The sequence below is a fragment of the Vanessa cardui genome, chromosome 5 (genome assembly GCF_905220365.1).
Source record: "Vanessa cardui chromosome 5, ilVanCard2.1, whole genome shotgun sequence".
NCBI lineage: Eukaryota > Metazoa > Arthropoda > Insecta > Lepidoptera > Nymphalidae > Vanessa > Vanessa cardui.
In genome coordinates, this window is record NC_061127.1 from 14,488,747 (window position 1) to 14,505,962 (window position 17,216).

Below are 17,216 nucleotides of genomic sequence, written 5' to 3' on the forward strand. Positions count from 1 at the left end.
GTTACTTTACTTTACTGTGAAATAGTATACTGTACTATACTGTATGCACGTAATTTTTTTATCTTTCTTTAATATACCAAAAGGAAAGATAGACATTAATATATACATAGCCATGTAATGGTAAGTGGTGAGAGATAAGCTATTAGATGGTAAGCGATAATGCATGGAATATGTATTCATCATAAATCAGAAGACAAAAAACCTTGAGAAAAACGACTGCTATTTTCCGACAAGTAAAACCAAGGTAAAACACTAGTTTTAAACAAAATTCATAATTTTAAATCAAACACTTGATTTATATTAATTAGAAAATTTTTGTCCCCTAACTGATACAGCTTATCAGAAGATTACTATCTACTTTTGACGAAATTATAACAGACTGAATTTACGACGGTGTTTTATATTAAAAATAAATATTAATACAAATCATTCTCTATAATATCTTAGCCATTGCCATATTTAAATTAATACATTTTATATTACATGAACGGTAGCAATATTTCGAAATATATCGTAACACGTTAAGTAATGACGAGAAACGTGTAGTACAGTCTTCGTTATGTAATAAATAAATAATTGGTGCCCTTTATCTATTTAACGACGTGTACTTTTATAGTAAAGTCATAATTTACCATTTTTTTATGTTCGAATTATAAATTATTTATAATTTTTGTGTTAATAATTATTTTTCATATTTGCACCTTTGCTAGAAATTCTCTTAAATGTATTCTTACATGATTGTCATAATTAACGATTGTTTTTTATGTAAGAATTAAAAATTATTTATAGTTTTTGTGTAAATATTTATTATCTTATTTGCACCTTTTCTAGAACTTATTAAAAAAAATAATCGTCTGTTAAATGTATTTTCAACCGACTTCAAAATGGAGGAGGTTATCAATTCGTCTGTATTTTTTTTATGTTTGTTACCTCATAACTTTTTACTGGATGGATCGATTTTTTTAGAAGATCTCATTACACTAAATATTCTTCGAACAAAAATGGATGATATAAAATAGAGTACCCTTAAATTATGTATGCTTCGAGTTAAATCATTACACACTTATGTATCGTTAAAACTATAATATTGTTTATTTAATTGGTTACCACACAGTACCACAAAGAATGAAGTTAAACAAATAAAGCGTTTATATATTAAAAACCTTATGTAGGTTTATAGCGGCATAATAAATAAATCTAGTTAGAACTAAGTACTCTAGGTTTTCTTAATAGTAATACTTTATGCAAGCTCGTCGATAACACTTAACAAAATCCTGCTATATAAATAAATGCGAAATTTTGTGAGGATGTGTATATGTATGTTCGTTACTCTTTCACAAAAAAACTACTGAACGAATTCGGATGAAATTTTACAATAATAGAGGTTATACGTCAGAATAACACATGAGCTACAATTTATAATGATTTAATGTAAATATAAAACCTGTATGTGTCTAAGTTCATCGAAATTCTGCCACATGTGCATTCTACCAACCCGCATTGGAACAGCGTGGTGGAATATGTTCCAAACCCTCACCTCGATGGGAGAGGAGCAACTTTACTACATATCAAGTACCCGTGCGAAGCGGCGAGTTTTATATAAAACAGTTACACTTTGTATTGTTATATTTCGGTTTAAAGGGTGTGTTAGCCAGTGTAACTACAGACACAAGGGCCATAATAAGGGCCAGTGTTCAACGGATAAAAAAAGTCCAAGCGCCGCGTGTTTGCGCCACGCTGATATATTTAAATCTGTTCAATCGGTGAGGCATCCTAGAAAGTCTCTAAAAGAAATAATTTAAGAGAAGGATCACTAGCACGCAATGAAAACAAAACCATATTTACTAATAAGAATTAAAAACAAGATGGCGGCTTACCAACGTTTAATCACCCGTCTTAAGAATGGAAACAGTTGTAAGAAATAATTTCCCTCACTTTACGGTTACCTAAGCACCGGTTCATCTAATTTATTTGTATTAAGTCACTCATTCATTCCCAAACGCAAGGCTTTATCGCGGTTCACCAACCAGAGACAGAAAGGGAATTAACCCTTGTTTAAATATTAATCGCCGGGTTACAAAATCAACGTTTAACTTAGTTTAAGTGTTGATGTGATTTGACAAAAATTAAACCTTGAAAATTTATTTAGTCTACAAAAATCAAACCAAGTTTAATTTTCTATTCGGTGTCGTCTCTCTTTGTACAAGAGCGATGTGTTACGTGATGACATTGTTCCTGAAAAACAGTTCTTATCGCTCAGATAATAAGAACTAAAAGCATTCACTTTGTAATGCGAGCAATCAGTGAAAAACTCCAATTAAAACTACATATCTTTTGTTTTTGTTTTCCTTTACAAAACGACCAATGTGTGACATCAAATGAAAACCAATATGTGCGATGTACATCATGAATAATTCCCCTCTTTATATACGTACATATAAAAAGTAGGCCGTGTCTGTGCTTGAAATATTTTTTCAAAGAGATTTATTGTTGTTTTTGGTCTGTGATCAGAACGCGGGATTCAATGGATCGATTTTCCAGCGCATTCTATCAGGAGTGGTTTTAAGAGTTTGTTCTCTAGGCCTTTATAATGTAGTTCTCCTTTTGTTTTGTATGGTGAAGACGTTTTGTATCATTACGGATTGAGTTTCTTGCAGTTTTTTTTCTCGTGAAATCGTATCGAATCTTATAAATTAGTAATGGATAAAATACATGGTCAGAAGAATAGTAAAATAACAGCCTCTAAATTTCCCACTACTGGGTTAATGTCTATGCATTGGAAGGTAAAGAAACTATTCCAATAAGCTCAAATACGGGTAAGTAATATGTGGTAATGTCCTCACGATATTTTATTTTATCGCCAAGCACGAGATAAATCATAAACACATAATAGATCTTTGACTGAGTTTGAACCCGCAATCATCAGATGCACAAGTTCTAACCACCGAAATATCTTGGCTTTGCGGATGTTTTTGATGAGACGAATGGAAAGAAAAATATTTTGTCATTTTGGAATTCTCACTCCAACATTCTAACTCACTAATCTTGCACGATTACTATTTCCCAGATCGGGCATTCTAAGATATGTTTTAAATAAATGCATCTGCGTCCTCTTCCCTAGTCAGAAGTGCTACGTCAGCATTCGGCAGACTCAGGGGACGGTTAAAACTTGTCGTGATTCTAAAGCCTCGGAGATAAGAGAGGGAAGGTAATCGCCAAATGCGTCGTCTCCGCAAGAATCGACCTTAAAACTTAGATTAGGTTAATCTTGAAAGTTAATCTAACCTTTAATACTTGCTAACAATGCGCCTTTATTATTCTCTTAGTGGAAAGCCGTGGCTTATGTGGTTTGGCGAATTATTGAAATTACATTTAATGCAAGTTTATGCTCTCACTGACAAGATAGATACCAGCCACTCATCAGATATTCTACCGCTAAACAACAGTACGCTGGATTATTTCAATTTTCTCAAGGTTGGTGGCGCATTGACGATGTAAGGAATAGTTAATATTTCTTACAGCGTCATTGTCTATTAGTGATGGTGACCACTAAACATCAGGTGGCCCATATGCTCGTCCGGTTGGCTATCGCGGTTTTTTGTAATGCTCTATTTATTATCAAAATCAAACATCAGTTCCTAAGAAAAATGACGGAACTAAATTCAGTTCATAATTATTTTGATATATATTTAAATTCGATATAATATTTGAATTTAAAGACAAATATAGTTCTAAAAATACCAGCAGAGGTAAACCCAGCTGACCTCGAAATAGGTAAATATTTCGAAATACCGGAAATGTCACGAATTGCAATTACTTCCAAATAGGAAATAAATTTTAATAAAAATGCACTTCAATGTATTAATAATTGTCAAAACTATATACAAATCATATAAATATTTATTTTAAACATAAAAGTAGCCTATAATTATCCTGTAGTAAAAGCCTCATTTTCTTCTGCTTTCCCGATTTCGACGACGTGACTTTTTCATATATCAAACTTAAAATGAAAAGAAAATATGAAATTTTACTATTAGTGTTAGTGTGATTTTGAGGTCATGACAAAGTTGCCGATACTATCTATTAAATAATATCATAATAATAATATTAAAAAAACGCATTTTAAAAATTAAAATAAACTTTATTTCAAAATCAATCAAAATAAACTTTATTCAAGTGGGCTTACAAGCACTTTTGAATCCTCATTTAATTCTTAAGTGAAGCTACCACCGGTTCGGAAAGTACATTCTACCGAGACTAACCGGCAAGAAACTCAGTGGTTACTCTCTTTCAACATATAAAAATACAGTCATGTGAATTATTACAATTGTTTAAATTAATATAATATACATAAACATAAAAGCAAAATACTTCGAAGATTTCATTAGAAATAACGATTTCTCCATATACGATATAAACATCCATTAAAACTAAAGTTCTATACTTAGATATATATAAAGTCCTCACATTTAGCTGATCAGGGTCAGGGATAGGCCTTACATACACATACAATACACACTCATACAGAGACGAATGACACAGATACTTGGTCAGCCTTCCTTAATGCTGAAGATGCTTTGTGTATGCTCTTAATCAAATTATATAATATAATTTATATAATTAAACTTTTAGTAGCACTATATTAAAAGTAATGCTACCATCACTTTGGAATGTAGATTCTAACCGGAAAGAAACTCAGTTATAGTTCTAAAGTGTAAGTCAACAAGCCTTAGCTACACTATCATATAATCTTAGTACTAATAATAATATGTACATACATATATAAATTTGCATTTGCTTAATAATATTGATCTATTAACTCACTAAAACGCGCTCCCCTCTACGGTCAATTATTATCGACAAGAACCATCTGATAGTAAGTAGTCACTATCACCCGAAATCCTAGTTACCATTCCCTACCAACCTAATAAACGCCACAATCTTGGGAACTATTGTAATGTACTTTGTACCTTTAGTTACACTGAGTCACTCACTCGAATTGGAACACAACTATAATATGTATTCCTGTTTGCTGGTGGAATATCTGATGAATAGGTTTCCAAGATGGTAGCGCATTGGATATAAGAAGTGGTTAATATATCTTAAAATACCGATAGTGAGCAGTTACCATCCAGTGGCAGAGTAGCCCGATCACCTATTAAGATAGTAAGAAATACATTAAAAAAAATACCGTTCAAATCGGAACATGACTGTCAAGATTATATTTTTATTTGATCTCGATCACAGATAAAAAATAATGCTTAGAAGCTAGGCATTCCACGCCATTAATTCTATGCCTTAACTGGAGATAAGGTCTTTTCCTGGCTATTGGATTTTATTAAAAAAGATTTTATCAAATAGACAAGAATAAATTAAAATAAAAACAAACGTATCAAATAACAGTAATTAGTATTATTGTGTTCCGGTTTGAAGGGGGTGTGAGCCAGTGTAACAGGCACAAGTGACATAACATCTTAGTTCCCAAGGTTGGTGGCACATTGACGATGTAAGGAATAGTTAATATTTCTTACAGCGTCATTGTCTATGGGTGATGGTGATGGTGATATAACAAAAAAAAGTATATCTTTCGACTCATCAACAAATTGTGTTTTAAAAAAAAACAGTTTTTAGGTTTTTTAGCTAACGTTTCGAATACTGACGTAGTGATTAATGGTGAACTCTGAACAAAAACTGGCATTCGACACTGCGTTCAATGCACTTTTAACAAAGAAATTTAACTTCGTATAACCCCTGGATTAGTATTATGAGAAACATCTTTTTTTTATAGAATATTACATACTAATAGTCGCCCGTGACTTCACTTATTTTTTAGACATTCTTGGATTTCAAGCTTGCTTCTTAACCGATTTCACCATTTTTTGTGGACAAACAGTTATCCTCGCATTTCTAACAATATAAATAATACTCCATTCTTAAAGATACGGTAAGTTTATTTCATCGTGCTATTCCAGAGTGGGTTAACGGCGACATATGTAGCAGAAAATTATTCAATACGTGCAGGTTTCCTCACGATTTCTTCCACTAAGCAACTTAGTACCACTTGCTAGGATTTGAAACCGTTTCGATAAAGACATGTATTATCCACTGGTGTATATAGGCTCTTTAAACGTAATTTACTAAAAGCAATTTCATAATTATAAATAATAACACTAATAATTAATAAAATTACAACTACAATTTTATATGCAACTATAATTAATAAACTTTAATTATACTTATTTGCATAATAGTATTTTACCAATACAGAATTTAGAGCCGTATATTTTGACTTGTATTCAATTCTTATTAAAATTTATTATTATTATTATTATTAAGTTTTTTATTTACAAGGTGGTCTTTTTATAAAACATAAACCCTTTACATATTACTAAAAAAAAATGTAATATTACTTTTTAACGACCAAAAAGTTTTATTATAAACCGACAAAATATTTACAACGACCATTATATAATTATGTCAAAATTAATCGAATCCTGTAAAATCGAAATGGCCTATAAAATCTTTATCGTTAAACGAATACAACATCTCATCAATTTCACAGCATAATGTACATCAGTACCCTTTATAAAATATTGTAAGCGGTGTCTAACGGTATTTCTAATGTTGATAATTAATAATACCAGCCTCCATTGCGGAGAGCGCGCGAGCATTTGTCAGCCGAAATGCCAAGTTGCTTCGACGCAAAGCATGGAGTATACTTTATACGGCAAATGAGTAGTTTTGATACATTCAAGTGATTTATTTTAACGAACGCTTTACATAGATATATCAGAGTGCGCTAACGCATTGCAAAGATAAACTGTTATCTTTGAAAAAAAAATGATCCATTATGAATGATACCGCTTTTACTAATTTGAAATATAAAATATTTTGTTTTGTGTATGAATATAATTTTGTTCGAGGAACCATTACAGGTTGTTATTTTTTTGTAATGATATTACTACGTGAAATAAAAAGATATAAGTATATATAAAAAGAGCAATGTAGAGCGAATACCTTTCTTAAAAATCGAGATCAAAAATAAAAACACTAATGAAAGCATCAACAATCATTACTCCCGCCACATTTTACACATTTACCGACAAAGCCACTGAACGAGCACCTCACTACCATTCATTACACTGAACCGACGCGAATCGCGATGCAGTCGCGACACTAGCCATTCCAAATTTAAAACTTTTTTTTTTTCAAATCGAACCGCACTCGGCCATTTTACATTTTGACAAGCTGTCAGTTTTGCGCGCCATTTTTCGTTTGTGTTTTTTTTTGTTTGTGTATTGCTTTTGTTTCCTGCATGTTGATTGGCTGCTTTGCGGATAAGGGTGAGTGATTCTTTTTTCAATTACTTTTTTAACATAAAGCATTACAGTATGGTTTATTGAAGGAACATTAATTAGACTCTGTTGGTTTATTTGGACTTGTCACCGTAATTATTATTTAATAACGGAGTTCCAGAAACAGTTGAAATACGACGCAATTTATGTAACTATGATTAATCTGCGTCGTAATTTAGCAAGCTGAAAATGTTTTTGCGAATTAGATGTCAATTATTTTTTGTTATTTATGAATAAGTTAATCCTAGTATAAGAACCTAAATTAAAATTATCGAATACAATATAATATAATTAATATAAATTCAATAAAGTGAATTTAAGATACACTTCAGAAAATAATAAATACAATTTCATGGCTATCCCAATAGCGTATACCTTTAGGCTATACTATGTACTTATATTATATTTAAATATATATAACATTTAAATATTCATCTACATAAAATTCAAAACAGGTGAAAAATATTAACTTGTCAAATTAAAGTGAAACAAGAATAAAAGACTAAACTTGTTTAACTTATTGGGTTTAAATATTTAAAATTATTTTATATCTGAGATCGATCTTTAATCTCCAAAGTAATAACAAATTTAACGGTAATACAATAATGTATAAAATACACAAATATTAGCTTTTTATTAATTTCATCAGTAAAAACACATATTTTCTGAAAAATAATAGTAAATGCATCAAAAAAACAAGTTAAAAAAATGAACAGGATTCAGTTTCTTTTCGTCGTCAAATTCGACCGGAATTTTATTGAAACACATAAATCGTCGTTTTCAAATAAATATCCATTCTATGAACAGACATTCAAACGTGTCTTGAATAAAATACGGCACATAAATCTATCCATTGATCATAGGCCTTCTACTTACCTGTATAACACGTGAATTGTCCCAAAAGCAGGCGTACTTACAACAACAACAACAGCCTGTAAATTCCCACTGCTGGGCTAAAGGCCTCCTCTCCCTTTGAGGAGAAGGTTTGGAACATATTCCACCACGCTGTTCCAATGCGGGTTGGTGGAATACACATGTGGCAGAATTTCTATGAAATTTGTCACATGCGGGTTTCCTCGCAATGTTTTCCTTCACCGCTGAGCACGAGATGAATTATAAAGACAAATTAAGCACCCGCAATCATCGATTAAGATGCACGCGTTCTAACCACTGAGCCATCTCGACTCTATTTTCGATCTATCGAATTTGTTCTTAATAATTAATAATTTAATCAAGTGCTAAACGCATTACTACGTTATAAAAATCTGGTATAAGTGTTTGTATAAGATCTTATCAAATTTAAAATGACGGTTACTTAAAACACTCGATGTAATCTTCGGGTACAGCTTTTCCTTAATCAGCAATTTCTTTGAAATCATATATTAAATGTATTTTATGGAGCGAGATGTCCCAGTAGATATGTGAATGCTGACGTAAGGATGCAGCGTCAAATTCATTCAACTGTTTGAATAAAAAATCATCATACGAAATTCATTTTGACAATCAATACCATATAGGTCTCTTTTCTGGATTAGCTTGCACGCTCAAGTATCATATCGAAATTTAGCACCATATAGTAACCCAAAAATACATAAATTATAAATTAAAATATATATGTTATATTGGTTAGCGGTCGGGCAATGGGCCACCTTTTTAGTGGAAACCTCGGCCTATAGAAATAAGGTATGAGAAGTATTAACCACTCCATCACCAATATCACCAACCTTTGTGACTTCTGTTATGTCCCTTGTCTATAATAACACTATCTCAATTAATTACATACATTTAATTGTCTTGCATAATCGTCGTTCGCATCTATGTGACAGCTATGCAACCCACCAGCATCTATGCATCCATCAGCGGTAACACCGAGGAAGATCAAATTATAAATCACAATTTTTAATTTAGTCAGCTAGTCAAATACTACAATGCCTTTATTTCAAGGTCATTTTATGTTATCGTCCATTATCCCAATGTGTCGAATAGTCTCAGCCTTCCTGATGAGGAGATCACCCCTATACAGATATTTGTGTATTTTAGTGTATAGCTTTAGTTCCACCAACAATGATTTTTGGCATTTGGTTCGAATTTTAAAAATTGATATGTTAATTGTAACGTGTAATACTTTAATGTCATCATCGACAAGTGCGTGGATACCGAAATGTTGGCTCAAAGCAACGTACAAATGTTGGGCCAACATTGGTCGTCCAACCGAATAGTGACGGATTCTCTTGCACACTTCAAAGGGTCTTGATGCAATCAGCGGTATTCACACGTTGGCCTTATAATCAGTTCGCAGTTACGCGTCATTGGAGACAGTAGCGTTGCGTGTGGGTGTATAATTACATTTCCATATGCAATAGCGGTACGGAATCGAGACCAAAATTTACAATTTGTACAAAAAGTACTTTAATTCAATGATACTGAATTTATAACACAAACAACATAAATATAAACCCAGTTGAAATGAAGTTGATTTCGCTATTTTTGAGTATGAAATAACAATTAAATAAACTAACGGCCTTTGAAAATAATTAAATGACAAGAAATAAAATGGGACGAGATCGCCCAGATGATAGCGGGTTCAAACCCAGCCACCATTGAATTTTTATGTGCTTAATCTCTATATACATTACATTTCGGGCTCAGCGTTAAAGAAAAAGCGTCGTGAGGAAACCTGCATGTGTTATTACAAAGAAACCTTGCCACGTGTGTATCTACCAACCCGCTTCGGAGCAGCGTTTTCTCGTTTGAGAGAAGTATTGCAGTAAACAGTAATACTTCTCTCAAACGAAGAGTATTGCTGTTTACCGTTCCGTTCTGTAAAAATACAAGTATTGAATGATTTTTATCTTCGTAAGAGCAGTGTTGTTCTAAAAGATCTCACGTTCTATCTCGCTCGTGAAATGTCGAAAACAGACTCACATTGATAGCACTATGTTGATCCGTATATCCTTTAAATGTTATAATTTTTAGAGTCAATGTCGCTTATCACTTTCTGACATTTCAAGATCGCGTTATGCTGTGAGGTTTAATTTTGTCCTTACGGAATAACAACACGCTGACGCTCGTAGCCTCTTATTATTTTTAAAAATATTTGCCATATGACTCAATGTGTTATTCGAGTTTTATAAAATTGTTTATGTATATATAGTAGTAGTAATTGTATATATATTCCACCAACCCATATTGGAACTGATGAAATACGTTCCGAACGTTCTTCTCAAAGGAAGAAGAGGCCTTAGCCCAGCAGTGGGAAAATTAGGCTGTTGTTGTTGTTGTTGTATATGGTTGGCCGTTGATAGTGGGAAATGTAGTCGATAATAAGTCAATATATATACAGTTAATAAATATTTATTAACTGTATATTAATAATAGCACTCAGCTTTATCCAAAGGTTTGTTTCGTAAATGAAAATTTTAATAACAACAGAAGGACCGTAGGGTCTGTGAAATATATCAAATCCAATATGCTATAAATCATAGAAATATGAGTTATATTTAATTTCACCCTTCGGTACGGATAGAAAAAACATTATTATTTATTTTTTTATAGTAACAAAATTTTAACACACGCATCTGAAACAGAGATTGCGAGTTCAATTCCATGAAAGCAAATTGCACACATGTAAAGATGAATGAATGGGGAAGAGAAATTCTGCGACATGTATATTGTATTCCCACCAGACCGCATTTTAACAGCTTGATAGATAAGCTATAAATCTTTCCATTAATAGAATCAGGCGCTTTGCCCAGCAGTGGAACTCAACTAGAACTAAAATATAACTTAAAACAATTTATAACTAGTATTCATTCTTTTATCATCTCTTTTTTATTTTATTTAATAGCGACCCGCCCTGGCTTCGCACGGGTGAAATGTGCAACTTAAGCGCAAAAAACTTAAGATATCACTTTAATACTTCTAAAATAGTCAATCGATCAATCAAAATATACTTTATTCAAGTAGGCTTTACAAGCACTTTTGAATCGTCATTTTACAATTAAGTGAAGCTAACACCGGCAGTGTTTTTCTATTCTATTGTAAAATGCATCAAAATCCGTTGCGTAGTTTTAAAGATTTAAGCATACATAGGGATATAGGGACAGATAAAGCGACTTTGTTTTATACTATGTAGTGATTCACGAGTAACCTAAAAATATCTATATAGATCAATTCGAATTCGACCATCATAAAATATATTAATTTCTGATGCAACCAAGAATACCATTATATTGCACACGTCATAAAAAAGATAAACACTAAAGTGTCATAAATAAAGCCTTAAATGTATACTATAAAAAATAATATATTCATAATATTTTTCTGCTGACGTTACCAATTAAACAATATTGGTTAACTATAAATTATTGTGTGTCCACGAAAAGCGCTAAAGCGATTGGCGGCTTATTACCCTATACTAATATTGTTGAAAGATTTACGTATACAAGTTTTAGAGTTACTTTGCGCTGTGCTATTTTTGATGGCTGCCTTTTTGGGCGCCATAATCGTTTAAAATGTATCAGTAAGATATTCTCGGTACCGATTGTTTCGATCCCCTATATCTTATATACCAACAACATAAGCTGATTTTTGTCCCTTTGTTTATGGGATAAAAAATGGACAACGATTTAATAAAGATTAAAAAAAAGTTACAGGCTGGTTAGAGAGCAATAGAGAGCAAGCTATATAAGAAAAAAAATAAGTTGTCATAGGTTTCGAAATTACTAAAAATCTTTACAATTAATGAGATATTTCACAGGAGACCCACTATTATTCAAATTAGTCATGAAATATAATGATTCAAAGATATCGGAGACGACATATCTAAACGAGTGTTCCTTAGTCCAGCTAAGGAAGGGATGAAAAATGTGACCTATGGCCACAAAGCAATTAAAAATATATTTTTATTGTATTAATAGAATGTCAAATTAAAATTAAGTAAAAAGTAAAGTAAAATACTTGATACATTTTTATAACAGTATTTGATATTTGATAGTTTTTAAATGATTATCTTAAAATAATCCGACTTCATTAAGATTATTTGTTATACCTAATATTATACTTATTATCGCTCTTAAAGCTCATTTAGATGCTGAGAAAACGTTTTTACTGTTCGTTGAACTGTATACACAAATGCAACCGATATAATTGACTCGATTTAATTTGGATTTTATTACGTGTTTTTGTAACGGTATACATATAAAAATAAATAAAAAAAGTAAGTTATAAGCCAGTGTAACTACAAACACAAGGGACATAACATCTTAGTTCCCAAGGTTAGTGGCACATTGACGGTGTTAGGAATAGTTAATATTTCTTACAGAGTCATTGTCTATGGGTGATGGTGACCACCTACGATCAGGTGGCCCATATGCTCGTCCCACTAGTAACCTACACCAGAAAAAAATAAATAAATAAATAAATTTTTTTTCCTTAAAATCTGAACGAATCATGAACTATATTCAAAGTATCTATTTTCAAACTCATTACCATACCATTAATTAATTAAAAATCAATTACAAACAGAATCTATTAAGAACTTTAACAAAAACGTGTTAAAATAGAAACCGATTCAATAAAAATGCCTAAATGAAAGAATGAAATGAAATTTCTCCGAATGAAAGCTTAACAATTTCCAATACCAATGATATTGAGATACCTGAACTATACCGAATACTGTTGTACTGTCATCACTAGTGATTATATAATAAAGTCGCGCACCACGTCTTTCTCTCTCTCTTGTTTGAACTCAATAAATTGAAAAACTACCGAACTGATTTTGATACTGTTTCCACTGATGGAAAATTGGATCAGTAAGATTTATGATTTTGAAATGTGTCCTAAAGTACATGCCGTCTAGGAGGGAAGCCTTTCTGGAGTGCATCATATTATGCAAAATTATGAATAAATCAAATATTTTTATAATCATCCATTCCGTTCCGTTCTATCTGATTCAAAATAAATTGTCATCATAGAGGTACTAGACTGCAAGAAGATTTAAGCATTCCTTACCAATGCACCACCAACCTTGGGAGCGAATGTAATGTCCCTTGTGCCAAGTTACAAAACTCTCTCACCTTTCAAGCCAGAAAAAAATATACGTATTGCTGTTTGACTGAATAATATGTTTGATACCTACCCAAACACACTTGCACACACATAGAATTTGGATGTTTTTTTTTTTATGTTATAGGTTGGCGGACGAGCATATGGGCCACCTGATGGAAAGTGATCACCATCACCCATAGACAATGACACTGTAAGATATATTACCTTACATCGTCAATGTGCCACCAACCTTGGGAACTAAGATGTTATGTCCCTTGTGCGTGTAGTTACACTGGCTCACTCACCCTTCAAACCAGAACACAACAATACACTCAGTATTGTTGTGTTCGGTTTGAAGGGTGAGACTTGACATTTGGCGGTAGAATAACTGATGAGTGGGTGGTACCTACCCAGACGGGCTTGCACAAAGCCCTACCACCAAGTTAAGTACGTATTGAGAGATTCCTCATTCTTGGACGTCGGTTAAAGAACAAATCAGTACAACAGCCGACATGGCACCAGTACACCGATTTAAACAGCATAGTGACAATGCAATTCGAAACAAAACAACTGAAATTTTAATTTAAAACAGCGCATAAGAATAATGCAACTAAAGCTGACTGTCCTGTAAATAGAACATGATAAACAGAAACTCAGATTTAAGTTATGTGCTCATGAGATAAATTCTTTAACAATATGCTTTTTCCATATCACCATTATCATTATATAGAAATATAAAATCGTTTACTATTGTCTGTCCCTGTGTATGCTTAGAGCTTTAAAATTACGCAACGGATGTTGATGTGATTTTTTTTAAATGATAGATTGATTCGAGAGGACGGTTTATGTATAATGCATGGACAACATGAGAAACACTGTGATGTTAAAAACAAATTATGTAGTGTATTTTGGGTGCACTGATACCAAAATAAACTTGCACTTGTTATTGCATCTGCCGGGGCGAGTCGCTAGTATTTATTTTTTACACAGTGATTGATTGTATTGACTCGATGATCTAGTCACTAACTTAAAAGGCTGCAGAACATCAGCTCGAGTGGGTAACTGATTGAAGTTATAGACGGTTTTATAAACTTTGACACTGTACACATGCTTTTACTTCGAAAATTACGTAAAGTCGATCCTGCAAATACAATATCTTCGCTTGAGCACATAAAAATCGAAATATACTTTACTCGAGTAGGCTTTTACAGGGACGCATTTTACAAAACGTAAATAAAAAGTAAAGCTTACCGCCACCGGTTCGGAATACAGATTCTACCGACATGATACTGATGATGATGATGAGAAACTTAATAGATACTGTTTTCGAACATATGAAATAAAAATATATGAGTATTTAATTATAATGTAAGCAGCTAAAGCACTTGTGTTATGGAAATCAGAAGTAACGACGGTACCACAAACACCAAGACCCAAGACAACATAGAAAACTAATGGTAATCTACATCGACTCGGCCGGGAATCGAACCCGGGACCTCAGAGTGGCGTACCCATGAAAACCGGTGTACACACCACTCGACCATGGAGGTCGTCGAGGCTTTACAGGGACGCATTTTACAAAACGTAAATAAAAAGTAAAGCTTACCACTTACGGGCCCGAAAATAGATTTTACCGACATGATACTGATGATGATGATGAGAAACTTAATAGATTCTGTTTTTGAACATATGAAATGTTAAATACAATTGTATATAACACTAGCTGTGCCCGCGACGTTGTAAATTTAACAAAAAAATAAATGTATTGTAGCCTAAGTTACTCCCTATTATATAAGATATCTGCCAATGAAAGTCCCGTCAAAATCGGTCCAACCGTTCCAGAGATTAGCCGGAACAGACAAACAGACAGACAGGCCGACAAAAATTGTACATATGCATTGAGTAAAAGGCTATTTCAATAGAACAAACAGACACTCCAATTTTATTACATGACATAGATATCGTATAATCTTGTGTTGAAATGTTTTTTAGTGTTAAATAATTAAAGTTAATTTAACATATCAACTTATGATATTAGGACGAACTTACATCCTTGACGTGCGACTTTCGATTTTCTTATATCCTTATATATCCTTAAAAGATCTACTGTCTTCTTATATTGTGTGGATGACAGGCCTAATAGAACGGCACCTCATTTTTGGTAGTCGGTTCATTAAATACAGCCTTGAGACATTCGCTTGGATGGTATTTGACATTCTTAAAAGTTTACAATTTTACGATCATATCTGTATCGTAAAACTACTCTTAGTGTTGGTTATCGATTCTGGTGATAATTTAGAATGAATCATAAAAAAACCTTATAGGGCTACAGTCTGATAAGTATAATTTATACTACCCTGGTGGACTTTGTCCTATCTGGGTAGTCTATTTCACTCATCACAGAGTCTACCGCAATACTTAGTCTTTTCTTCGTTTCGGCTTATTTCTCGTAAAAACATAGATACTAACTCTTACCTTCTTTGTTTTCGAAATAGTTTTGGGCTGGTGCTAAAAGGACCAAATGTACCTATGTGTGTGTGTTCAACCGAATTTGATGAAATTAGTTATGAAGCAACCTTGAACCTGTTTAATCCAAAGCATATCATTCATATATCAATAGCAGTTTATCTTACACCTGATGACTAGATCATAAAATGCAAGCGAAACCTCGGGCAATAACTAGTATTAGTATATATATATATATATATATATATATATATATATATATATATATATATATATATATATATATATATATATATATATATATGTCACTTCCAAGCGTAACCGAGGCAATTTACTAGTCTGTACAACAGATATATCAGAAAAACGAGAGCCCTGGATGTACAGTAACACGTTTCAAGTGCACTTATTGCGAGAGTTTAGAAAGTGGGTAACCAGTTCAAATTCCGATTGAGACGCATTGATACAAGCTGTCGATAATTAAGAATGGCGGCCGGTTCTGATTACCTTCGTATCCAATCTTTTTAAATATAAAAATAACATCGCGTTAAAAAAACTAATGATGTAATTGTTTAAGTCTAATAGTGACAAAGGTCATTTCAATTGTATACATAATTAGGGCAACTAATTATATAACAAGACTAATTATTTCCTTCTAATTTATTTGCATATTTTTTTCGTTTATTCAAGCAACAATTTCATTAATAAAAAATAACTTGACGCATTAATTTTAACAGGTTTTTATCGAACTTTAACTTAGTGTAGCATTAATAAATAAATTTATTTACATAGAGTTAAATATGTACGAAGTAAAAATAGCTAAAGTAAAAATCATTACCGCGTGGAATGCTGACAGGAATGCTAGCAGCATTTGAACGTTTTGGCGAAGAACTTTTATACTTAGCCGATTTAAATACAAAAATGTTGCTGATACAGAACACAAGGATCCCAAGAGCTGACAATTGCTTTGCTAACGAATCAGCTTGGCAAAACAACTAGCCGATGTTGCCAATACGAACACATCACGACATACTGGCTTTACTTATATTATTATTATGAAAACACGCTCACATGACATACAATTGACGATATTTTTTTAGTTAATTTTAATTTATTACTTACTAGCGACCCGCCCCGGCTTTGCGTGGTTCCAATGCTGATACTGAATATACAACAGAATATCTTACAATGTTTACAGTTTCATATATTGGCTATAGCTAGTGGTAACAAAACAACAACAGTCAGTAAATTTCCCAATACTGTTCTGAGGCCTCCTCTCCCTTTGAGGAGAAGGTTTGGAACATATTCCACCACGCAGTTTCAATGCGGGTTGGTGGAATACACATGTGG

At 32.6% G+C, this 17,216-nt stretch overlaps 1 protein-coding gene across 1 annotated transcript in view; it reads left to right on the top strand.

Annotated features, from left to right (window-relative positions):
* The first annotated feature begins 7,109 nt into the window (after positions 1–7,109).
* Positions 7,110–17,216, top strand: part of LOC124529999 — a 72,105-nt gene continuing 61,998 nt past the window's right edge. Inside the window, exon 1 of the mRNA XM_047103972.1 lies at positions 7,110–7,343. The gene's annotated coding sequence lies outside the window, so the exon portion shown is untranslated. The remainder of the gene's footprint in view (positions 7,344–17,216) is intronic.